General features: G+C 43.5%; 1 protein-coding gene across 6 annotated transcripts in view; it reads left to right on the top strand.

Annotated features, from left to right (window-relative positions):
* TSPAN18 (tetraspanin 18) overlaps window positions 1–25,976 on the top strand; it is a 127,645-nt gene that overhangs the window by 40,889 nt on the left and 60,780 nt on the right. For 5 of the 6 annotated variants that reach the window (XM_065635805.1, XM_065635809.1, XM_065635808.1 and 2 more), the window contains one exon: window positions 22,053–22,179. The exons of the other annotated variant lie outside the window; for it this stretch is intronic. The gene's annotated coding sequence lies outside the window, so the exon portion shown is untranslated. The remainder of the gene's footprint in view (window positions 1–22,052; window positions 22,180–25,976) is intronic. 6 annotated transcript variants of the gene reach the window in all.

Raw genomic sequence — 25,976 nt, 5'->3', positions numbered from 1 at the left:
GGTGAGGAAGGAAGCCTGCCCAGTTTCATGCACATTCATCGATTACAATTCTGTAGCGCTTAGCTCTTCCCAGACCTCTAAAATCATTGTGAGTCATTGGGTTAAAGTCATCATTTATCATACTTACTTACCCTGAATCTAATCGTTCTTTCCAGAATTGTTTGCTGAATTGCTTGGCATGTCTAACCTTATCGGCCCTGTTAACTACTTATTCCCCTTTGACAAATCTAATCTCTCTCTTTCCTTCTGCAAGGAGGGACAGGCATCCTTAGAAGCTTCTGTTACTTGCTGTGCAGCTGGCCAACAGGCCCCCCAGAAACTTTCAGGAGTATGCTTGCAGCTGCTGGGGAAGATTTGAAAGGGTTTCAGGTTTGATGGGCATGGAAAATAGGGTTTCTTGTCAGGATGGTTTGCCCATTTACTCAGTTTTATCTGTTGGAAGGGCTTCAATTTTGCTGTTTTAGAAACAGAATTAGAAAGTCTGCTGAAGTTAACAGATGTCAGCAGTCAGAGATTGCTACAACAATCCTAGGGCAAAGGGTACGTATGGTGTTTTGTGCCTTTCGCAACCCACGCCATGGTGTCTTGCTTGAGACACTTTCCTCTAAGCTTATAAAATCACTCTTGGCTCTAGTTATTTTCTGAGAGTATGACTGAACCACTTTACAGGAAAACACTTACAGTGTGGTGCCTGGGTTGCACCCTGGGGACCTGATTTTTTTCCCTCCCTCATAAACCAGGAGTGACACCACCAAAGCAAATGCAGTCACGAGGCTGTGAAACTGTAGTCAGCAAGGAAAAAAATCCAGCCCGTATTCTGTATCGTATGCTCATTTAAGGCCATCTTTGCTATGCGAAGTTTTGTTGAAAAGGGAGGTGGGGAGAAGATATACTCTCTGACCTTGCATACCCCTGCCTTTGGGGATTTCAGGGAGTTTGCAGGCGCACACCGAAAAGCCAGTGTCTGCCACAACGGAGAGAAGTTGGATCCTTCCCCCGTCCCGTCCCCCCCGCATGTCTCTGCATGCATAATTTTACATAATTCATGTCCTGATGCATACTGCTGTCATTTGCCACTCTGACTTCCAGTGTGCTTGGCACAGCTCGGTGAGTTGGAGGATTTTTTGTTACTCTCAGATGGAACGGAGGCCCATCCTCTGCGCACATGTGGTGCAGGGACCTTTAGGGAGGACCTTCCCTTGCCTTGGGCACAATGGCCAAAAAGGGATTAATCTGCTACACTGGCTTTAACTTTGTGTGCTTCAGTTTGCTCAGAAAGGCAAGGGCTTATTTATTTATTTGATTTTCAAAAGGGATGTTTGCTGGGATGTGAACACTTCCCCCGAGATCCCTCATCCATGATGGGACTGTGCGCCAGAGCTGGGGCCCAAGGCCGCAGGAGGGAGCCCGGGCAGTGCTCGGTCCGTCCCCCCGCTCGCCTCTAGCTCGCTGTGTGGTACTTGGCAGTCCTTTGACCATGTGTCTATACGGTACAGAATGTGTGTGCCCAAATGTAAACCTTAAATCACAATTTGAATGTAAATGTCGCATTTGAGACCTTATCTTTAAGGTCTCTAGGCTTTAAATTCAGCTCTGTGCTGGGTTGTCGGCTGCTGGCGGCTGCCTCTGGCTTGGGCAGAGCCAGACATGTTTCCTCTGTGGAGGTACGCGAGGGGCAGAGGCCCAAAGTCTCTGGTTTTGCTGCCTCAGGGAGGGCAGAAATGAGGAATCCAGTGTGTACCTGCCCAGCTACCACCGAGCTCCACTTTGGAAACTGACTGTCCCTGTGGAGTGTGCCAGGACTGGGCTATGTCTCTTTTTAACCTTTTTAAATTGGCAGTTCTGCTGGCTGGAGGCCAGGCTGGCCCTGTGTCACGTTGATATGGCTGCCTAGTACGGTCAGCTGCCCAGAGGCTCTGAAGGGCAGGCTCCTCTTCCAGAGTGTGGTGACGGAGTTAACAGGCACCCTCCCCAGCCTCCCTAAAGTGCCTGACAGCACCCACGACGCTTGTGCTAGGAGCAAAGGGAACCAAACTCAACTCAGTTCTGCTGAAGCTGGCCAGGGTGAAGTGGCATAAAACTACAGGAGGGGTCGGGTAGTTTTTCATACCCAGTGGCAATATATGGGACAAAAGAGATGAAAAAAAAGGAGGAACTGCCTATTGAGTATATCCAGTATTTTGCAAGAAACTAAAAACTCTGGACTTTCCAGTGGACTTCATTCAGACCTATGTTTCTCCCTTTTCTGTGATCTGGACTCTCCTTCGTACTAGGTATCTGAACAAAGACTGAAGAGTGATAGAAATCTCCTTGCATTGCAGGGTGCTCTCCTTTTAGTTACCCTGATATTCCTTTCTGCTCTCTTCTTAATGGATCGAAGGCATTAGATGTCATGCCTTAGAAACTGAGGAATTAAAATATGTGGGGTTTACAGCTGTGTTGATTTAGCGTAGTTGGTAGCTACACCTGAATGATTCCTAGAGGATGGGAAAGAGAGCTGGAGAAAGAGACTGTGTTCAGGGGCAACAAGAGGTGGTTTGCATTCTACAGTATTGATGGCTGTTTGTAGCTGTGGCCTGGGCATCCACAAGTAACACTCATGAAGTGCAGATCTGACTGTTAGACCCAGGGAGGCTTTGGTGAAAACTCTAGCAATGTAGTTAGCTGCTGTGGCTGCATATACAGGTGGATGTCTGCTTCCTCCAGCTCCCGTCACTGGGAGTTCAGGCAGGTTTCCTTCCAGTAATGCTTAGAGCACTTCCCTGGGGATAAATTCCTCCTGTGCTTTCAGCTGCTGTGCACCGGGATCAGCACGTGATTACAGATCTAACAGCTTGGAAAAAAAAGCAAGGTCTGTTCATTCCTATCTATTGTTATCAGATGAAGGCTTTAGCTCACCCATGTCTGTGGCCAAGAAGCATGAAGTTTGCTTTCGCAGGATGGTTTGGCACTATCGTGGCCAACATAGTGGAACAAGTCGCTGCAATCACTGCCTGCCATACAGGACTGATCGAGCAGGTGGGTCTCAACTGGATGTGAGGCTGCTACACTGCATGACACAGGCTGAACACGTAAATGTCACTACCCTGTCTACGTCAGTGCAAAGTTTCTTTCCGTTTACCTGATTCTATTCGAGCAAATTAAGATATGTTTGCAACTAGATCTCCCAAGTTTGGAGTGCCTGATGGCAGCTCTGCAGAGGGGTTTTTATCTCTACTTTTGGAGCAATACCATTAAAACTGGCACCTTCTTAGCAAGGGAGAATCAGAAAGCTCCGTACTCTCCTGTTTCCTCATAAGATGTGCTCTGTTAGCTACGAATATTCTTTGAACACTATCTCCTTCAAAGCTCCTTTTCAAGAAGAGTGATTTGAAAAGCCGGAGAGATTACCACAGAATGTTTTTTCCCTCTCTCATTTTGGTTGAGAAAGTTTGAATTCAAAATGTTTTGACCGGCTTTGTTTTCAGAAGAGTCACCAAATATAGATATGTTCTCTTTAGTATAAGAAAGGTAAAAAGGATGCAGTGCTTTGACAGTGATTCATCTGCTGATTGCCGTGTGTACCAAGTGTCAGGATGAGATTGATGGCCTTAGAATATAAATCCACTGAGGCAGGAAGAGTGCCTTCCTTTGCTTTTTTACAGTGCAAAGTGTGCGTGTTGTCTGTGCTGAGCCAGTGCTGAATAATAATGAGTGACTGTAGTTAGTGTTTGAGCTGGGGGAAGCCAGGCCTCGCCAGCCAGCCTGGGGTTAGGAGCACTCCTGATTATTCAGCTCATTTTGAGCCAGCGACACACATTTTGCCTAACTGCCTTAGTCTTTTGTTCCCAATTATTTCGAGGTCTAGGAAGATACACTCTTTTCTGTGGAATATCTATGAAGTGGATATTTGAAAATATAAAACCTGAAAAATTTGAGGGTGGGTTGTGTTTGATTTCTGGGTTTTTTGTTTGGTGTTTTGTGTGTGTGTGTGTGTGGGTTTTGTTTGTTTTGGGGGGTTTTTTTGTTTGTTTTTTAATTTAAGGAATCTGAGAAGAGCTTTTGGCTAGAAAATATCAGTTAGTCTTTTGTGTGGGGGAAAAAATATCACTAAAACAAGGAGATAATCTCTCCTTCCAACTTGGTTTGTTTTGAAGAGGATGGAGTGTGGCAGGATTTTGACTCTGTTGAACATCTGAAAATCAGAAAAGCAAGGCTTCTTGCAAAGCCTTGTTCCCTACCTAAGTACACCTGGATTTTTCCCAGCCCGTCTGTCCTGCTGTTGTGCCTGTGTCAGACAACAGTGCTTGTCTGGTCCACCTCAGGGATGGCAGTAAATTTGCAGCCTGTCACCTGAGGAGGTGACCAGAGTAAGGAAGTTCTAATTCCACCTCTCGGTTAGATCTCATTTTAGACTTCCTTGAAAGTGTACCTGCAGCAGTTCAGGTCCTGACTGGAGCGGATGGAAGAAAAGGATTAGGGATTCTGCCTAATCCAGCTCAAAACTCTTGACAGCACCCAACAGAAATGATTCCCTGGCTGCTTTTGCAGTCTGTTCCCTACTCAAACCAAGGATTTGCCCTTGGCAACAACTATCAAGTAGAGGGCTGGAAGTCTGACTTTATATCACTGAACAGCTCTGTGTTTCATGGGTATTTGGGTTTTTTCTTTATTATCAGCTGTGTTTCATTTTGGAAACAAGACCCAATCCCTGCAATATAAGGCTCCTGTTTCCTTTGGGGAGGAGAGATTTGTAGCTGTATGTGTGGTGGCAGGTGGTTTCTGGCAACATGTTTTCCTTTCACATGTTTATGATTTTGTCCAGGTTCATATCTGCTATTTGTAAAATCCTCTTCTCATTAGGCTAGAGCACTTCAGAATTTCAGGACCTGCTGCCTTTTTTTTTTTTTCCCCCCGTATTTCTTTTCCTCCCCAGCCACCTCCTGTTGTCTCTGCGCTATGCAGAATGACCCCAGTCGCTCTTGCCTGTACTTGGTTGTTGCACGTTTTTGGCGCAAAAGCCTCTTTACAGAACAGCCCTGAGCAGAACAAGCTGCACCAGAGGGGTGATGGGGATGCTTTAGCCTTGCTTGCTCCCTGCTGTGCTGATACCTAAGAGAACTTTTGCTGCTTTGGTTCATGGAGGAGGCTGCTGCTCTGAGGGTGTCCTGACTTGGGCAGGACAGGCTGTGTTCGCAAGTCTGATGGGTGCTGTTTTCAGGAGAGAGAAAACACCTACTTTTTATTAGGAATACAAAGTCATATTTAGAGCTTGCTCTCTTCCATTTTGTGTTGAGGATTTTGTGAGTTACGAGGAGGTTGGGTGCCCGTTGAAGTCTGAAAAGATGGTGTTTTGTTCATAAAATATGTTGTGTGTTTTTTTGTCATTTGTTTATTTTGTGTTTGGGTTGTGGGGTTTTGTTTGTTTGTCTTCCTAAAGGCAATGTGGATAAAATGCAGTACTTAGAAATAAATATTTGAGAGCTGAATTTCTTAGGGGAAATGAATTATTCTCTCTTGCTTGCTTGCTACCATTTCTGCTGGACTAGGAAGACAAATTGAAGTGAGACTAGACCACTAGAGTTGCAGTGTGAGGAAATCAGAAGACCCTCTTTGATCCCAAATGCTTAATCAAGAAGCATTTGCCAGCAATGCCAAATGGGATTTATTTGTGAAGTCCTAGATAGAGGCCAGCAGGGCCTGGAACCAAACAAAAGGAGGAGGTACCATACTATAAACTTGGATTTAAAATATTCACTGTTAATCTTCTTTTACCTACATAATATGAAGGTTATTAATTTGGCTGAGAAAGGACCTACTGGGGAGTTAAGTGTCACGTGGAGGGGATTATTACATTTTGAAAAGAATTTGTACTGGTGACTGTAACTTAATAAATGTATTAGGTGCCTCTTTAGATCTTCTCTAAGTGGCAAAGAAGCATTGATCACCCGGTGTGATGGGGGCTGGGGAGCTTGTATTTGATGTTTTAATACCAAGTCAGAAACAAGAGCTCGGAGTTGTTAATGAAAGGGGCACATACATTTATTACTATTATTCATTTTTCTGTCTTAAATAGACCAAGAGGGAGTTGGTGGAGAGAAATAAATCATTAGCATCTTCACATTTGCACTGCAGATTAATCTGGGGAAATGAGGCTGGTAGTTTTTAAGCCTCTTACATATTTGCCAGGTGAACTTTTAACTTGATCCCTCCTTTTACTTTTTTTCTAACCAAAAAGCTTTCCACTTATGGATTTAAAAGGTCACAAGGTTAAGCAGAAATCAGAAGCTGATTTATTGTATTAGTATCCTTAGCAGGCGTTTTGGTCACTGCTGTATGAAAGTTATTTTTAAGTTGTTATCTTTTTTTCCTTCCACTGAGCCTCTGAAGAGATGCGATTTTTATTTTGTATTTTTTTTATGTGCCCGTTCCACTTGCCTCGTGCTTGCTTTGCTGAACCTCACAAGGTTCTCAGTGCAAGAATGATTTTCTGATTGTTTCCAAGTAAATGTCCAACTTGAGGGGCTGGAGACTTGGGAGGTGGCAATTCTGATATTATATTATACTGACTTAAATAATGACCTTTTTTTTTCTTCTGATGGTCAGTACATAACAGGGAAATCTTACGGCTGTCAGGGACAGAGGGAAGGTCTGAGCAAGGCTGTCTTGTGCAAGGGAAAGCGATGGCTGTTGCAATACAGTATGTAGTGGGGGCTCTGGCTGAGGGAGCTGTGTTAGGTAGTTAGAAATGCATCTTCAGTGGAGACGCAAAGCAGAGATCCTGACTGCTTATGAACACTAGAGATCCCCTAACACGCCTTGCAACAGCAAGTGCCATAGCCGGAGTATCTGAGGTAATTAGTCAGTCTGCCTGCATTCCTCCTGCAGCCTCAATTAATTATGAGGCTCTCTTTAACTTCTGGTCAGAATTGTTCTGTAGTGGTGTTATAGGATGTTAACCAGCTGCCACCTACTGCTTCCATCGATCCTTTATAAATACCGTACAAAGGACTTGAAAGCAAGGTCTCTTGCTTGTAAGCGCAAGCTCCACTCCTGCTGATCTCTCCCTCCCTGAGCACTTGGTCTAAGAAAGGGAAGACATGATCCTGCCTGTACTGGTAGCAAACACAAGTGCTACAGCAAGCAAATACCTTAGTTTGCTTCAAGGGGAAAGCTGTTGCTTTAAGTGTTTCATCCTTTATCAACTAAAATATGCACACAGGCCGGCGAAGAGACATATAAGCAGATTCAGTGGGAAGAGCTATACTGAAATACATCTAGTGGTGGCAGTTTCTTGGGCAAGGTTGACAAGGAAAGTAGGTTGTGTCTTTTATTAGGCCTATTGATATTGTTGGGGGAGGTAACCTTTTGAAGATGCAAATGTGGTTTCTCATGCCTGAAATAGAAGCATCAGCCTTCAAAACCAAATAAATACATGTTGAGAACACTTTCCCTGAGTATAACAAAGTTATGCTAATCACTTAGACCATCTGTTGGAGAAAACGTAGTTGTGAAGCTGGGATAGGTTCGGGGTGTGTGAGAGAAGAGGTAATAAAGTTGTTTGTGTCTTTTGGACAGACCCAAGTGACCATTGTAAAAGTCTTTGGGAGCGGAGTTTTAACTGCTTGTTTTTCCTGGTGATGTTACAATTACTTTTTAAAAGTAAGTAGGGGTTGTTGGTTGGTTGGTTGGTTTTTTAAGTATGTTTTCTGTGAGGCCCATAAAAGCGACATGTTGGCTCGGTATCCTCATGGCAGCAAAGTTCCTCAGTGCGTCAGGAGGATGCAGCTGGGAGCTTCCTCACCTGGCCCTTGCCCGAGCCCGGAGAGCTCTGAGGTGTCCAGGGTGAACTCTGACCAGGCTCCACAGCTGGGGGATGTGAGACAGTTGTACTGCAGCTTTATCCTGAGGGGAGGCAGGGCAAGAAATACACGGAAAAGAGTTAAAGTTGTCACACCAAGAAGTGTGGCTGGTTCCTAATGGCCAGATGGCTGAGCTTTTCAGCCTGACAACATCTCTCCTCCTTAAACACATTGTGAAATGTTGAAAAATGGTTTGGATGTCATCATGAGACTGGCATTTCTTCAGGAAGAGCTGTCTGTTTAAGTAATAAAGCCCCAACGGAGGTGCTTGTTGTCCTAGGATTGCCTTTGACTGGTGACCCAAACAGGGGAAGAGAGTGTCCAGGGAAGCGACATCACAGAAGTGTGGCTGTGCTAGCAGAAATGTGATTCATCTTGACTAGGCAACCATGCCAGAGCCACTTCCAAATTTCTGGGCTCCACATTAAACGTGCAGTATATTTGTGAACACTCTCCTGTCCTTTTCAATTACCTTTTCTCTCTCTCTCTCAATTCGGAAGACATTAGTTGTGTTTGAATGCTTCATTATACCACCCCAATGTGCCAATGCAAGTCATAATCTACCCTTGTTACGGCATTTACTGCCAGTGAGTCTCACGTGGGCCAGGGAAAGCACAATCACAAGGAAGAGCAGTATTTAGCCAGAAGTTACCATCTGCTTAGGTTGCCCTGCTGCTTTTCTGGAGATATCAAGCTACACCTGAGAGCAAGTTCTTCATCTGGACTTGTACTTGATCTAAAGGAAACAGTACAAGTGTTTGGGACCACTTGTAAAATATACAGGAAGTATGTTGAGTCTTGGTTGTTAACATTTCCCCAAATTTGTAATTTATGGAAGGCTGTGGAGATGCGATGTTGCACTGCTGAGGAGCAACAAGCACGGAGCTGTAAACTTTTTAGGAGGTGGAGGTGGTAGAACACCAAATGAATGAAGATCCGTGACCCAATTAAGAGTAACAAAACCCTCAAATTGTTTGGGAGGGAGGTTGTTCCGCCCTTCTGCCACTCTAGTTTTTGTGATTTAGCAAACTTGGTTGTTTAGTCAACACAAATAGTGCCTCCCAGACCATCTACTGCAATGCTCTAATTTCAGGTTAAGAGGAAGGGAATAAAGGCTTCTATGTGAAACAAAGAATGTCACTTACCATTCTCCATTGTTATGCCAATAGAAGAACTGATGAAGCAAATGAAACTCAAAATTGATGAGAGAGGTGGAACCATTACACTGTTCTTAAATGTTGCAAAATTTCTGCAGCAACGTTGGCTCCTGCCATTTTATTACTGAGGTCGAGGAAACCTAATGCTTTTACAAGATCTGTGGCTCTGGGAACTCTGTCTTTCAGAATAAGACCCTTCTAAAAATGTGTTTCCTGTTGCTCCTGGAGGAGATCTTGTCACAGGTGAACAGGGCCAGTTTTCCTTGTGTCCCATAACCTGCTGCTTTCCTCATGAACTGGATGGCTCGTGAAGTTTCCATCAGGAACTGCTGTCGTGAACCTGGGGGACTGGGGCTCCTTGGTGGCTGCGTGCTGCCTCTCCATGCAGCGCTGTGGTAAATCCAACGAGCAATTGACATTACTTATTGGTGGAGAAAGCTCACCAATCCTATTTTCCAACTGTCATGTCCAGCTTGGGATCCCTGCCCTGCAGCTTTTAGAGAGCTCCTAGGGATTCTTGGAGAATCTAACTTTAGGAAGGTTCGGGTTTTTTTGTTGGTTGGTTGATTGGTTTTTTGTGGGGTTTTTTTGGTGTTTTTTTTTTGGGGGGGAGGGGAGTTGTGTGTTTTGTTGTTGTTTTTGGTTTTTGTTTTTGTTCTTTTGTTTTTGTTTTTTGTTTTTCAATTGGACAACAGTAGCAAATCAGCTGCCTTAACTTTTTAAAGGACAAAGGATTAAAGAGGGTTCTGAGGCATCGAATCGAAGGTGCCTCTGCCCTTCTGCAAATCAAGAGAAAGAAATTATTATCTGGTATGACCATGTGCAAGAATGAGATTGAATAATGACATTAGTACCTTTGAGTACAGATTCATTGACGTCATATTTTACTCAAACTTGGTGGCAGCGAATCAGACTACTTAGCCGTCGGGTTTCATCATCTTGCCTCCATCACTCCCTAATGGCTTACGCCTTCAGGATCAGCTGAATTATAACTAAAAATATTATCCAAATACACCTGATCAGTTACAGAACATAGTATGAGAAAGAAAATGCCTTTTCAACTCCTGGTATAATTGCTTATGTCTCTTCATGATGAATCACAAGTGTTCTTCTGATAGCTACATGAATAATTTGTAGCAATTTTGAAACATTATTTTCTATGTAAGTTCTTCTATTGACAAATTGTCTACAAATAGCTTATTGACTTCTCAATTGAATGAGTTATTTGAAATCATTCATAGATTGTTTCTTGGTTTGCCGGTTGTTTACAAGCAATTCCTTTTTAGTATTCAGTGGCTGGTATTCAAGTGTGCAGCTTCCAGCTGCACAATTCAGTTTGTATTTTGACATATAGGTCGCACAATAGTATTTCTGCTCCTTGAATAAATGTAGATAATTCATGGGATCTAGCTTCTTGCACGAATATTTTCATTGAATTACAAAATCCTTATTCTGCAGCCATTCTTTAACATTTGTTTTAAAAGAATTGTTTCGGTTTCTGCTGGTAATCTTATTTACAGACATATTCATGGAAATACTAATACACAGTGGACATTACCATATCTAAATAAATTTGCCGTAAAGCTCCAGCTATGCACTCAGCTGCATTTTTATTACTTTAACAGTGTTTGCTCATCTTCTTTCTATGATATTGAAATATTAACCTTTATAATACTTTTTTTTTTCCCCTATGTGAAATTAAGCAAATATATGAAAAAGATCCATGTACGTATTGTTAACAGTTATAAGCTTTTCCAGTGGAAACTACATATAGTGACCTCCATTCTCAGTGCTGGTTGCTCCCTGCCTCATGTGTGTCCTTCCTTCTGATTTTAAGGTTTTTCCTGCTATATGTTCCTAGAACCCCACAGTTCTGTTTAAAACCACAGTACCATGAATATAAAATCAATAGATAAATAAAAACCAACACTCTAACTGGACAAGCCCAAACCATTAAATGGGCCATAGCTGGTTGCTCTCCCAAGTCCCAGTCTTTGCTCTGTGGTCTCACGGATCCCTTCTACCCTTGCCCTCACCAACTGCCCCTCCCTGCTCCAGAGACAGAAGATAAAAATATTGCAAGTGTGGAGACACTTCAGTCCAAAGATTGCATTGCAAAGCAATGCAGAGAGCATGTTTGAAATTCTTTTATGAATTTCTAAAATAACAGCGAGAAGCTTGTTCTCTTTTTGTTTGGAGATAAGGGAAAACTTAAAGAACTGAAGTGTCCAAAATATAAAATTTCATTTCTATTTCTTAGCACATGGACCATTTTGAAACACTTCTATTTTTTTTTTTCTTCTCACATTCAAATAAGCACAGTGCAAACCAGCAAGCCTGGCCTCTCTGGATTCTGTTTGCTGTGTTTCCCTACACCTCTTACTGGTCCCTGGGGCTCAGGAAGGTGTTTATTACAAATGAATGTTTAATGTCTGCCTTGAAGAGCTACTTGTCTGGCTTGGATTTTCTGTTTGCAGTCATCTGGAAACAGCTGCACGCGGAGGAGAGCCCTGTTGAGTGTTATCTGGGCACAGAGGGATGCTCTTGTACCTCGCGGCTGCTTTTAGTGAGGGCTTTCTCATTTTCCTGGTTGGCAGTCCATTTGGCAGAGGAGAGCTTGGTGAGGAGATGAGACTGATTGTTTTGTTTGACCTTCTCCTGGTGCAGCAGTCTGCTGGCTGAGGGTGAGCTGCGGGGACGGGACAGTTGGAGGAGATCCCCGGCTCAGCTGGCGCAGAGCAGGACAGTGTGGCAACTGTTCAAAGGAGGTACTGAGGAAGAAAAGCTCATGGTGAGCCAAAAGCTTCTTCCACCTGTCTTGCTTCTGAAGTTAGGTCCAAGGGGGAAGGAGGGTCTGGTTGTAGACACTTCTCCTGTAATTTTGCTTTGACCATTTTCATCTGCAGTGGCAGCTGGTGCTGGAACCTTGGTAGTCCTTCTCACCTGCTTTTCATTTGAATGCAGCTGGCTTATGTTGTAGCTAGGAGGCAGGGTGAGTTTAATGCTTTAGTAATGCATCTTTGAAGCTCTGGCAAAATCGATCTGAGGTATACTTAGGTGAGGGATATGCACTCTAGATCTCTCTTTCATTGCTGTCTTGAGACTGACTTGCTTGTGCCTTGGAAGAGGTGTCTGATGCTTTACTTGGATGGACTGGAGCTGTGTAAGTGTTGAGAAACCTCTCAAAGGCTGAAACCAATCAGTACCACTTGATTGCACCATCAGTGCAATAGAGCAAGGTTTTACAGCCTCCTACGGCTTCATCCTTTCTCCCAGTTGCTGAGCTCACTTCCCATGTGCCAGGAAACATTTCTCAGCTGGTGGAAATTACATATTCAAGGTCCTAGCTTGAGCTGTCTGCAGACTACTGTAGCTTGCCAACTGGTAGCCAGACATTGGAGCCGACTTAGGTAATCATGGATTATAAGCAGCAACTTGCAGCAGGTGAGTCAAAGGAGACAAAGGTTTCCTCTTGGAGAGGCTCTCTTCAGCTTATCACAGCTAGGAGCTGCTTTCTGAGGGCTTAACTCCATCCAAAATGAAATACAGCTGTCCAGCGTGGGTAATGCTTTCTTAGCGGCTATGCCATAACTGTGCTGGGAGCCTTTTTGTGTGTTTGTGTCCCCAAGAGTCCAAAACAAATAGTGCAGCAGAGCGCTTTTGTGCAGTTGATGGTTTCCTTGTCATAGTTTGCTGATTGCGATCCTTGCCTAATTAGCTGGGATGCTGCCTCCTCCAGACTCTTGTAGAATGGTGCAGTCAGAAGCTAAGTGCTAGTAGAAGCTCCTGTGGTTGAATGGAAGGGCAATAGCTTGATTTTAGTTGACACCTTGTCTTAGTCAAACTCTTTTACAGATAACATTGGTCTTTTCCTTCTTCCTTTTCTCTCAGTCTCGCCGTTTCTAGTCTGGTGCTAAATGCTGAAGTGGACATATGCCATTTATTGAAATGTGGAAAAAAAAATGGAGCTGAAATGAAAAAAAAAAGTGCATGGCAGGTCAGGCAAAAGGTAAGGCCATGTTCATTTTCAAGACATATCTTTGCAGGCAGATCTGTAATAGAAAAGCAGAAAAACAGTCTTGGTTGGAAGGAATAACCTCTGTAATAGAAGAGTGTTTGTGGTCCCGTTGTCAGGCAGCAACCTGAGAGTCAGCAGCCCTCTCTATTGCTCTGGCTGATAAAAAGTTGCATTTTGGCTTCCAAAGCCTGTTATGTGACCAGGCTCCAAAAGTAACACAGACAGTAACATCACCATGCAGTATTTTGGAAACTCTTTTGAAGTTGTGCAGTAAATGAGCAAGGCAGAAGTCCCATCATTCATTTCAATGATGTCTAAAAGTTTTGGGAATGGGTCAGGTATTTTTTTTCTCCATTTGAAACACTTTCAATGGGCCAAGTTTCTCCGAAACAGCTAAGCATTTCTTGTCTGAGTAGTCTTGGGTACCCAGCCTGAGACGTTTTTATAGATGCATCCCCAAACCACTGACCACATCTGAAAACTTTGGCCTTCACAGTGAAGCTTTTCCCTGTCCATTTGTTCGGGATCTGGTTGTGCTGCTGTTGCAGACACAGAGTTTTGCCCTCAGTTTCAATGGAATTGTCGTTTCCCCTGGCTGTCCCTCCTCCTTTTGTGTTCAGCAGGCTCAGAAGTGCTCCCTCACTGCCTCTTGGAGTCCTCCAAAAGGGCATTCTCTGACAGTATAGTGTTTCTACAACAGAAAACATTGTCTCACATGTTAAAAACTTCATGGGAAAGCGAGGAAGCCATGTTCCTTTGCTGACACACTGTGACGGTGACACAAAGAGCTTGATTTGTGTGGTTTTCAGAGGAGCAGCATCCCATTTCTCCAGTTCTGGGAGATCCTTTGGGACTGGGTTCATTCAGCATTGTTGCAGAACCTGCAGAGTCTTTTGTTCTGAGTGTGCCCTGCAATAACAACAATAGTACTTGAACTAAACTACCTGACCAACACCATGCTTGTGATTTCCATTATGCTGCCCTGCTTTCAATTACTGGTTGTTTAAAGCTGTTGAATGAAAGGACAGAAGAGAAAACCAGTGGGATGGATTGGGGGAAAAGAAGCCGATGGAAAACATTTGCAAATAGGGAATGTGCCATAGTAATGAAAGCTGGTGTGAGTCCTCAAAAGCACCATCATGAAAAAATACTAGGAAGAAATAAGTAGCCACCTTCTCCCTAGTCAGCCCATTCTTATGTACTGTAATTTTGCTGAATGCCAGACAGAACAAGATGTCTTTAAGGTGCTTGTACAACTGAGCCTCAGCCGAGGGAAGAATTACCTCATCTCTATGTTTCTACCACATGCTGGAATTGCTAATACATTTACTGGTAGTCATGTTTCTTTTGGACCATTTAAAATTTCAACCATTTTTATATTGCATTCCAGAAAAATGCCTGTTAGGTTTGCTCTTCCCTGCAGGATTGGTGATCAAAAGTGTGGGGTTTTTTCGGCGTTTTTGTTTGTTTGTTTGTTTTGTTTTGTGTGGTTTTTTTTCTTTATTTTGAATGCATAGAGAGTAGAAGATAAAAATAATAACATCACTCTTAAAATATCATGATTTTCTATTTTCTGGGAGAAGGAGAAAAGAATGGATGTATCCCTTTGCCTGGTGCTAACTTGCAGTTCTTCCTTATCTTCTGTTGCTGTTTGTATGGCTGACTCTTGTATGTTCTTCATCTCTCCCAGTTACTGGCTTTCTGTGATTAATAGGTGCCTTTCTGTTGTGCAGGTAGAGTAAACCCTTTTGAAGCCTTTAAGATTTATGTTGCTAACAGTATTTACATTCTGGCTTCTGATTCTTGGTACTTGAAAATCTAGTAGCTATTTTTCTAGGGCTGAGCTCTTTATTTACTACAGTTTCATTCCATGAACAGCCTTACTGTGCAATGACAGTATAATTTCCAACCAAGTCAGTTAAACTGTACTTCCACATGTGGTACATGTCTTTGCTGGCTTGCAAGTTCCTCATACAATGAAGTTTTCTCACTGATACCTTTACAGCTGTTCCATAATAAATTGACTGATTTGGACAGAAGTTGTATTGGCACTGTACCTTCTATGGTAGCCTTTGTTCAGAGGTTAAGTTCAGTAATCTGCAAAAATCAAATCTTTATTGTGGTTTCTTTGCACTTATGCACAGCTACAGCCACCTCAAATTCTATGAAGGAGGCAGTTAAGAACAACAGAAGGTTGAACACTGAGTGACAGGTCAGGGTGATGCAGAATGTGGGCAAAGAGACCTAGCCTGCTCTGTGGGGAAAATAAAGAAGGATATGAGGGTAAAGGGTGGTTTCCTCTCTGTCTTGGAAAAGCATCTTCCTTTTCTCTTTGCACTTAGCAATCTGATTTCATGTGCTGATCACAAGATTCATTAGTCTGAAGGGCTGAAACCTTTGAGCCATGTGCTGGATGTTTGGAACATGATGAAAATGCCAAGACACGTGGTATGTAATAACTTTGTTACTGTGGTCAGGAGGATTTAGGTAGAGTTGCAGGCATCGGAATGGAATTTAGCAGGCTTTTACTCTTCATTTCAAGAGGATAATGGAACAACATTGCGTATCCTTTTCCATACCTGGCCGTGCCTTTCTCCTTGGCCTTTACCATTTGATTATTGGTTTTTGTGTGCTTCTTCCTCTTGAAATACTTCTTCTAAGTCCTTTAAAATTATTGTTCATTTTTTGGAGGTGGAGGGAATCTGGAGTTTGTTTAAAGCAAGAGGATCAGAAGAAGATAAAGCAGAGATATCAGCTATGCAGAACTAATGATGCATTCCAAAAGAGAATTGAAGAGCTATACAACTCCATGAAGTGCTCCATTCTATATTAGCTTTTTCCCTGAGAAATCTTTTGAAGGACCAGAATCTCACACACATGTATTATACACAAAACTCTGTAATGCATAAAAGCATATTTGGATCTAACACTGCATGAGGAAGCCCATGGCACTCTCACGGAGCAAGCAAATGATACTAAACTCCCTAGATGAGAATCAAACCTTTTCCAAACTAACCTCATTACTGCCAGATGTTTGAATTGCTAGTAATAGACATAAACCCTTGCTGCACATACAGTGTGTGCTGCCTTAAGTGTCTGTTTTCTTTCCACCCTTGTATGTTCCTATAATTCTGGGAACATCCTGCCCAAAGGTGTCAATATGTTTGCTCAGGTGAATCTGAGGAAAGAGATAGGAGAGGTAGATGGTAGGCTCAGAAAAGTGTGGTACGAAATCAGCCACATTGTCAGAGATAATAGAGCGACAGCTTGAGTGTGAAAACCCAAGTGCTGTGCCACAGCATCCCAGGGGTCAGCCAGCCCTTTATTCAAGGGAAGGGAAGAGGCCCGCGACAGCAAACCCAAATAAACAGTTCAAGCATTATTTCTGAGTCAAACAAGAAAGAATAACTTGAAAAACAGTTAGACTAACCATTATTGTTTTATGCACTGCAGATATTTAAAACCCAAGAGAAACTAAGGAAATAGTGGTGCTTGTTAAAAGATGACATAAAATGATTTAAAATAGCTATTAATAATGCAAATGCTTCTGTTAGGCAAACTGCTTTGGAGTAGATAATTTAATCCTATTGCTCAGGAAGTGCCATTGGTTTCTTTTTCCAATAGGTTTAGGGCACAGAGGGCATTTAGATTAATGAGAGGCAGAGATGGTGGGAAAATACTCCATTATCCTTAGCCTTTGGTAAGCCTGGGTAATTAGTGAAGCCTTTGCAAGAAGTACCTTTCATTTCAATGTAATTGCAAAATAATTGTTTCATCTGGTAGGGATATCATCTGTGTTGACTGATAACACACAGGTAGTATGTGAAACATCTGCTTCAGAAGTACGTGAACTGGTGTGATACTGAGTTGGTCAGCTGAAAGCCCCATGATTAGGCATATTAAAAACCTATAGGCAATAGCATGTACCAGCATTTGCTGTTCATTTAAAGGAAGGAAATTGGCCTCTTTGGGGCAGTTTTTGGGTGCCAGCTGGAGATTCCTTGTGCTCATTTACATCAGAATCCCTAAGCCTCCTACCCCTGAAAATGACAAGCACATCAGTAGGCTGTGGGCTTTGCTTTTAACAATAAACTTTACAAGCTGTAAAAGAAACAACTTCCAGGGAAAGACAAGAGAACAAGGAAGGAAGAAACAGTCTTCTCCATACTGAAGGAGTAGGCTTGAGACTGAAGATGTTCCCTTCCCAGTTCTGTCACTGGCTTCCTGTCTGATTTTACCACCAATGTCTCTTTGGATTTCTACTTCACATGTGTAACAAGGGAAATATTAATATTTTTTTTCGTGCTTTTTGCTTGTTTAGGCAGCAGGGGCTTTCTAATGCTGTGCACAGTCAGCGTGGTTCTGTGGGGTCTTATGCAACTCTTGGGGTACAAATAATAACAAAGAAGCAGGAAGATGTCCAAAGGTGTGTTTTTTTGGAAAGGTGGCCAGTAGTTTACTTTTTTTTTTTTATCTGGAGGGCAGGCTCCTTTACCTTAGTACCTTAGTGCATTTCCGAAATGTAGCTTTTAGTAGCTTGGCACAGTTCAGTGTCAGGCTCTGTGTATTCTTCGTGGTTGTGATCCCTTATTGCAGTGGTTAAACAAATGCATCACTGCTTGCTTTCTTGTCATTGAACCCAAATCAAGTAGTCTTTCCATTGCAGGGGATAGGAAATAATGTGCATTATTTTGTTAGGACTGACTAATACTTGTGAGCATTGATGGTTAAGCAGACAGGGGTGTTTGTGGGTAAATCAATAGAGTAAGGGAAGGGGATTTGGTCAGTGTCTGATCTTGTCATTTGATGTGCACTTAGACATGTCCTGGCTGTTTACGCTCCCCACAGCATGCTTAATAAATCTCTCCCTTTGTCTCCCTCTCTCTCTCTCACACACACATATATCTAAACACAGGTCTAAGAGGTAAGTCAGACCAATCTGAGGCATTGGATGTTGTGACCTACAGTCTCCCTGGGCACAATTTCTGTGGGAAAAAGTTATTCTGCTAGATAGGTATGTGCCTTTCATTTTCAGGCATTGTGGTGATGCTGTTTTCAACAGAGGAAACAGTGGTTTGCCCAGGGTCTGGTCTGTAACTGGAGCTGCATCTGCTGCTCCTGGGAATGCCAAGCTTCGCATCTGATCTGGAATGCCAATGAGCCCATATAAAGCTGTTAATGTCTGTGTGAGGTTTTTTAGTCCTCATTACCAACCTGATAGAAGGATAATTCCTCAGCTGCTGTTCCAACCTGTGGGATTTTACCCACTTAATTAGTTTTCTTTCTTGTTAAAGAAGATCTCTTTTTATGCACAAGAAGCTGTGCTTGACTTGCTTCTGAGGGACTCTTCTCATGTCTATATCAAAGGCAGGGAGGCCCCAGAAGCTGGAGGGTGAGCCCCTGGGGCAGCGTGCCTGTGGAGGCTGAACTTGGAAGCTCTGCCTGTGTGCTGAGGGCAGGCTCCTGGGGGGAGCCACCTCTATGCGGCAGAGGGTACCCTGCTTCCCCTCCTACTCCCCCCTTTTGCCAGCACTCAGCAATAAAATGGAAGCTTGTGACGTTACCAAAGGATAACAAACCGCATCTTGAGAGTTAAAAATGCCGTCCTATGCCACCCTCCTCAACCTTTCAGCGTGTTAGCGAGCTGTCTATGTAAATAAATACACATATCAAACAATAAGCAGATGCCTTTTTAACATGCATTGTTTCAGGCTGAGATATTCCTTTCTGGTGCAGCTCATCTCAGCATCTGTCAAGCTAATGCCAACTCCATAGCTCCCTTTCAGTTGTATTTAATGCAGGAAGATTTGTGTTGTGTTAAGTGTAAAATATAATGAAGAATTGGCTTGTTTTACATCTGTTTCGGTGTTACTTGTGATGTACAAAATGTTAAATGGGAACGGTTTATGTTCCTCCCTATCTCTGTGTCAACATGTAGTGCAAACTCTTGTTTCTTATGCTTGATTAAGTGGCTTTATACAAGCATGAGTGTGATTGTACAAGTATACAGGGATGAAAAAAAAGTTGTTTCCAAAACATATCACCATCAGGGCCCTGAAATGGATGAACACTGAAGTCGGGAGGAAAACTGTGATCAAGGTTGGATTTTAAAAAAATAAAAAAAGAGTCTGTTGTACCCCTTAAATCAAACCGAGTTTAGGAGCCACAGAGTCTAAAGCCCCAAGGGTGTATGTTAGTGCAGTGCTGTGGAAGGGACACCTGAGAGCTGCAAGGCTGGGTCAGATCTTGTCTAATCCAGGGTCTTGTCTCTGATAGCAGCCAGCAGTGATTAGAGGGAATGTAAGACCAGGGCAACTAACCAGGAGAAATTCCATGCTAAGCTTTTGTTTGTTTTTGTTTTCATATTAAACATTTATTAAGCCCAGATGACCCCTAGGCTACTGGCTCTACTCCTCAGAAAATGCACCTACAGGGCTAAAGGAGTGTTGGATCCCTTGGTGCTGCTGTCCCTCTGTGTCTCTCTGCATCAACCACGGAGAAGGTCCCTGGGTTTTATTGTCCTTATTCAGGTTTGCACATGCTGCTGCTTTTGTTCTAGTCAGATACAAAGGAATCACATTAACTCAAACAAAAAATCAGACTGTTCATGCAGGCAACAAGTCTTGAAGACAGCTGTCTCTCAGGCTTTTCTGAGGTCTGCTCAGAGAAATGAGAATATTCCCGCTGCTTTGAGACACTCTCAGTTGGATTACATATAAACAAAGCTGGAGGGGAGGGGGGAGACATGATACTCCACTGGAGAGGAGGATTTAGATGACCTGAGATATCTTCTGTTTCTTAATGTTCTTTGAAAAGAGATGATTGAAATCTCTTATCTGAACAAGCATGCACAGAAGACAAAATACAATATTAGTGACTCTGGATATGCAGGGCGTTTCAAAAAGAGGGACCCAATTTGAAATCACTGTATCTTTGAAATTGGGTCAATCTTTTTGAAACACCCTGTATTAGAGCTCTCTGCTTCTGATCACAGCGGTACATCAGCTTGAATAGTAATAGGGAATGAATGAGTTTTGCCTACACAGACATCACTGTTCTTTTATAACAGAAAGGGAAAATTGCTACTAAAAATGACACTGACTCAAATTTTTGACTCTCAGTACACCTACTGGTGACACTTTCCGTGTTGTGGTTTCAGAGCACTTTAAAAACTGGAATAAATTAATATTACTATTTTTTTTTCCCCTCACTGTCTCCAAAGGCCAGGAGTTACTCTCCAGCACTACATGTCTGAAAGAACTAGGTCTTTGTTCAGTGGAGTAGGTTTCTATTAGGCAGCAGATACTTCGTCCTGTGCAGAAGTATGTGGAGGCACGCATTTTTTAAATGCAAGCACTTGCACCTCTCAAATACTTGCCCTTCCCCTTTAAAATAAACAGGATGCGGTCAGTATATGTGTGTTTGAAATGCAAAGTTGTGCAGAGCAGGGAAGAGGCTTGTAAACAAACACCCACAGGAGGATGAAACTCAGTTGAAAGCGTGCGAGTCCATTAGAGATGGGCAAGAAGATCTGCCCAAGTAGCTGTTTGGTGGGCCCCCGCGCTACTCGCTAGCCTCCGTTGCTCCTCTGGTGCACACGAGATGAGTGACCAGGCTGCAGAGTGCTCCTCAGCAGAGTGTGCAGCACTCCAGTGTCCCACCGAGCCCGCTTGGTTGTCCTGGGGAAGTTGGAACAGCATTTATGTGAAGGGGAGCAGGAGGCTGCTAACAGAGGGCTGATACCCACAATGGCGTGAATTTCCTTTTACTGTGGTCTGATGGGACATTAGCACTTCCAGCTGGCTTGCCAGTGGCATTGTCAGGTACTGGATTGACAAGTAAATGCTACTTCAGCTCAGTATGACTGTCTTCTCCAGAGAGCATAACAGAGAAGGGGAGCTTGAGGTGTTCGGTTACAGCCTCATCTCAGTGTCTTTCGAGGCTGTGGGTTGGAGTTGTTGTGGAAGGACCTTCTCCTCCAGCTTTTCATCTTGACCCTGGAGGACTTACTAAGTGCTGTGATACAGGGAGGACCCCGATGCTCCCTGATGCTGCACGTGGACAGTTGGCACTGGGTTTTGTTTTCAGAAGAGGGCAAAGCAGCAAGGTAGGCTGGGGAGGAGAGAAGTAATGCTATGAACTGGATTTGCATGGTGCCAGCTTCATATCTGAATTAGAGCTGTCAGGGAGAACGAGATCCAGACTCGGTGCTGTTCTCCAGAGAGAAGCCCTTATGGAGTGATTGCTCTGTTAAGTGCTGGCTCCACCTCTGTGCCCCAGGTCTGGCTGATTTCTGCAAGGGGAAAACGGACAAGATTTGGCGTGTTCCCTCCTCCTTTCCCACTGGCCTTTCCTGCCTTTCTCCAGGCTCTGGTTTACCTTATTTCACTTGCTTGTTGCTTTCACCGCCTGGGCATCTCCCACTGAACCCTTCTCCTCCTGGCTCCGTTGGTATTTTCATACCATTGTTACCTGCCTCTTGGCTTCATCACCTTGCCGTCTTTTTCATCCTCACAGTTGTACTGTAACACCTCCTCAGTAAGTGAACATGTGTGTGCATATTTGTTGCATACAATACAGGAAAGTGTGTTTTCATGCACTACTCCATCCTCTGTTCTGGGACTTGCCTTTGCGGGACTCACAGCATCTCTTCTTGGAGTCCCTGTCCTCTCCTGTTTCCCTGGTCACTCCCCATTGCTGCACAGAGGAACAGGAGGGGAAGATGCAGAGCAACTCTGCTGCTTCTTTCTTATTCTGCTGGAAATAGTCCTGTCCTCCTTCTGCCTTCTGGTCAAAGCTCTTTTCTGGCCAGTCTAAATGGACTGTAAAGTAAGGAGGAAGATTTTACTTTCAGTCCAGGCCTTGCCAGGATTTTCAAGGTCTCTGCCAGATGCTTCCCCTCACCTCTCTCAGGTGTGCAACAAAGAGTTCTTTACCAAAGTAGGAAGAAGGGAGTAAAGCAAAGTCATGGTCTTCTCCTCAGGCCCAATATGCGAAGTATTTGTCTTATCTATTTGCCATTGCTGTTTCTGACAGGTTGACCAGCCTGTATCACGGCGCTAGGGGCCTGAAGCAGGATCCTGACCGATACGTGTTTATTACGACCTGACTTCTCGAGAAGAAGTATTTCTCTGAAGGCCTGTCCCATCAAAGCAGCACACAGGTAAGACAGAGCTCCTAATGCTCCTCAGGCTCTGCTGCTGCTGGGCTCTGGGGATGCTGCAGTGGCCTGAGCAGAGAATTTTTTTCTATTCATTTGGCTCTAAAGGGGCTTTGTCACCTCTGCCTGCCCTATCTGTAGGGGTGAAACCTTACATTATATTTACAGCACAGGGAATGTTTTTCAGCAAAAATGTACTTTTGGAGGATCAAGACTGCTTGTATAGTTGAGATAAATATAGGCTAAAACTGTGGGCGGTGTATGCTGAAAAAGAAAAATGTTACAGGTGGGGTATTAACAAAACAATACTTAAACCTCTTGTTCTAAAATAGTTTTATATTGAAAGTTACATTAATTTAAACAGAAAGCTTTTTAAGAAAAGGAATAAAGAAGTGTATGTTGAGGGGAAGGGGTTAAGAAAGAAACTAATTAAATCATTTTGCTTTCAACTGGGCAAAATGTTTCAGGTCATCCCAAAGTTGGGGGGGGGGGAAAGCTCTGAAGTTCTAATCACAATGACTTATGGAAACCAGATCTAGAAAAGGCCCTTCAGTCCAAACCCTTAATCCCCTCCTAGTATGTAACATTGTTCCCAGCAGCATCTACCAGTTCTGTTTTAAATGATGGGATTTTCCCTTGTCCCCTTGGGATACTATTGCACAGTCTAATAGAATTAATCTGCTTACTTTTCTTTCAACCCCTGACCACTGCAGATGCAATTAGTAGTAGGCAATGGGAGGATTCTGTTTCCTATGCTGTATTATGAAGGCTTAGGGCTGTATTGTGTTAAACCAGACATCAGTTGCAAGCATGTATGCATGAGTGTGGCTTATCTGTCAGTACTCATTACAGCCCCATAAACGTCTCTGAACTACTATGGGAGTTCTCAGACTTGCAGGAGCTTTTCTACAACAGTAATTCAGGATCTGATAAGGCACAGACTAATGTATTTGAATGCCTGTGAGAAAGATAGTATGATTGGAAACTAAAGTGAAATGCGAAGTCGTATGCTGCTCCTGCTAGAGACTCTCTGAGGCAATTCTTTGTTTCTGGAGCGTTCTTTGGCCTCGTTTTTGACTTCTCTGTCAGACAAATTGATAGGAACTATATGAAATAGCTTTTTGCTGTGTGTGGTACTGCTGGAGGTTCTACTTCATCTTTCCATCTGTGAATTTCAGGCCTGTCTAAGATGAATATTGTGAGGTTCTGCTGATGTTTACTAAAAGGGTAGAGTCAAATTGCCAGATGAATATAAAATCAAATAAATCAGAGCTGGAAAATCATAGCTGATCTTACTTAGCCTCTCTCCACGTAACAGAAAGTGAAGCTTCCTTCTGTGGCATTTAACTCATTTTTCTCTTTAAATTTGGAAATATTTTAGTAGCGTTACTCGGTTTCTAAAGTACATGGATGGAGTTTCGACCTGTTGACATGTGGAGACCACAGCAATAGCAGATCTGTACAAACCCTTGGTGCAGACACTTGAATTCATCCACTTCCAAAGTGAATTAAAAAGCACAACCTTATACAGAAAGTGACTGCAATGTAATTGCTGCTGGACGTTTGAAGGAATGTGAATCAGGGCCAGGGGTCCTGAAAACCTGAGCATGTGCCAGCGTTCTATGTGGACTGCATCCATTGGCACTAAAGGAGAGTTACGATCCTGTTCCTCCATCCTCCCAATAAATCCCTGCTTCTAATGTGCCATAGCTTTTCTGTAGTATTTCCTGAAATAAAAAGCCTAAATATAAACTTAGCCGCTAGTCCAGAGTTTCATTATCAAGATAAGTCAATTAAGCTTTTTAAAATTTGACTAGATTCCCTGTGTTCGTCAGATCAGAATTTTTTAAACACTGAAGATTGAGTTGCAAAGCTTTCATGTGTTCAATGAGTCCAGTGCTAATTTGCCCATTGTTTTTAATCAGTCGAAATTCTTTTCCAGCTTGGTGCTTGACTGCTACGTGTGGTTTTGTGGCATACTTTAAAGGATGGGGAGGGTGGTGACTGAAGTGAGGTGTAATGATCCGTAGTTCTTTAGGTCATCTGCAGCTCATGTTCCTGTCTGTGCTTTGCCAGTCAAGCTTTTTTCCAGTGAAAGTGTCAGTAAACCCAAGGCCAATAGGTACCATTTCTCCTCTACTCTCCCCCCCTCCTTTTTTTTTTCCTGAAAGTTTATCTTGCTGCTGGCTTTTTAAAAGCACTGCATTAGCTGGGGGTGCGGGGGGCTGTGAAGTAAAAGGCAAGCTTTAAATGCAGATGCTGGTGATAGTCCTTTCAAAAGCTGCATTTCTCAAGCTGGGAGCTATTGACCCCTTTCAGTGCAGTCACAAAGAAATCCAAGAGGAAATGGAGGGTGAGGGCCAGCGGGGAATATAGATATATAATTTTTTTTTTTCCCCAGGTCGTCCCCTTACTCCACCTCCTGTCAGGCCGGCTATTGTTTGAGACTCCACATGGGATACCAGTTGCCATATAAGGAAAATGGCATCATGCTACATTCTTTCTAAAAATTGATTTTTTACAGTTGTCTTTTTTTTTTTTTTTCTTCCTTGCTGAAAGTTGTTCTGCTTTTGTGGAAGATCTGGGCAAAAAGAAAGCAGTAGGCTACAAATATGCATGTATACAGTCTTAGCCTGTGCAAAAGATTTTGCTTTGGTTCTGTTATCACAGTTTAGGGGATTAGGCAAAGCAGCAATAGCAAATGAGGTTCAGCTACTATGACAGGAGCAGAGATGTGGCCGTGCGTTTCCCTGCATCCTAAACTCAGTAATAATTCTTCTCACATTTTGAATTTTCTTGCAGAAGAGAGGCTCAGGCAGTGAGACAGAGGCATGCCCTTCTGTGTCCCTCTTCATTCACAATCTATATTTATTCAGTCTGTATTTCCAGTCCTGATGCTAGCACATCTGGACTCTTACAAGGGGACCTTGACTTTTGCTCCCAGAGTTTTCCCTACCAGGTTGTCCCTATTTCAGTGCTTGAAATTTTTAGGAGTGAAAATCTCTTTACACCAGAACTTTGATTCATGATTGAGAACTGGGACAAAACCAGTGCTGCTAAATTGGGGCTTCCGTTCCTCCCCATTGCCTGAAAATGTGGTTTATGGAATTGCGCTAGTCCTCATTGCACTGTGTTGGGTGAGGACATGAGGCTGCAGAGACCTCAGCCTCCTGCTCCCAGCTTGTGCTTTGTTTGTTCCCGCTGATGTGCTGCATGAGTGACAAGCACCAGTCTGGGCCACCGGCTTCCTCTGCTCTGCTCAGTGATCAAGTCCTCTGCTGGGGACGACCATAGTCCGGTTATCCCCAAAGGCAGGTGAAACATTTGAACCCTCAGGAAGCAAGGCTGCACGTAGTGGTATTTTAGAAGCTGAAGTGCTTCCGCAGGCAACAGGGGTGGGCCAGAACATGTGCCAGCTGAGGAAAAGGACCGAAAAACACCCCTGAGGTTTGGGGTTTGTTTCCCGGTGCAGCCGTCACTTGCTGATGAAGAGAAACTGCCCGCTCTTTGGAAGTGAGTCTGAACTCCAAACAAATCCACTTAGTGACTTGTGCAAAGGAACAGCTGGAGCAACATGAGCATAAATAAGGCTGAATCCCCTGACTCCATGAAGCAGAAGTGGAGTCTAGAGTGGGGAAAAGCACAGGTCTGGGAGCCGGGAACACAGCCAGCTCTTGGGGGGGAACGCGAGCTTGTGCATGCGTGCAGGACAGGTGGGCGCTCTTCCTCTTGCATCAGCAACTGGGATATAGTCTTCAGCGGTGCTCCCTGTGGTTGCCATCTCCTGACTCCCTGTGATG

This window comes from Caloenas nicobarica, chromosome 5 (genome assembly GCF_036013445.1).
Source record: "Caloenas nicobarica isolate bCalNic1 chromosome 5, bCalNic1.hap1, whole genome shotgun sequence".
Lineage (NCBI taxonomy): Eukaryota > Metazoa > Chordata > Aves > Columbiformes > Columbidae > Caloenas > Caloenas nicobarica.
The sequence above is the reverse complement of the archived record's forward strand: the minus strand, read 5'-3'. Positions and strand labels throughout refer to the sequence as shown.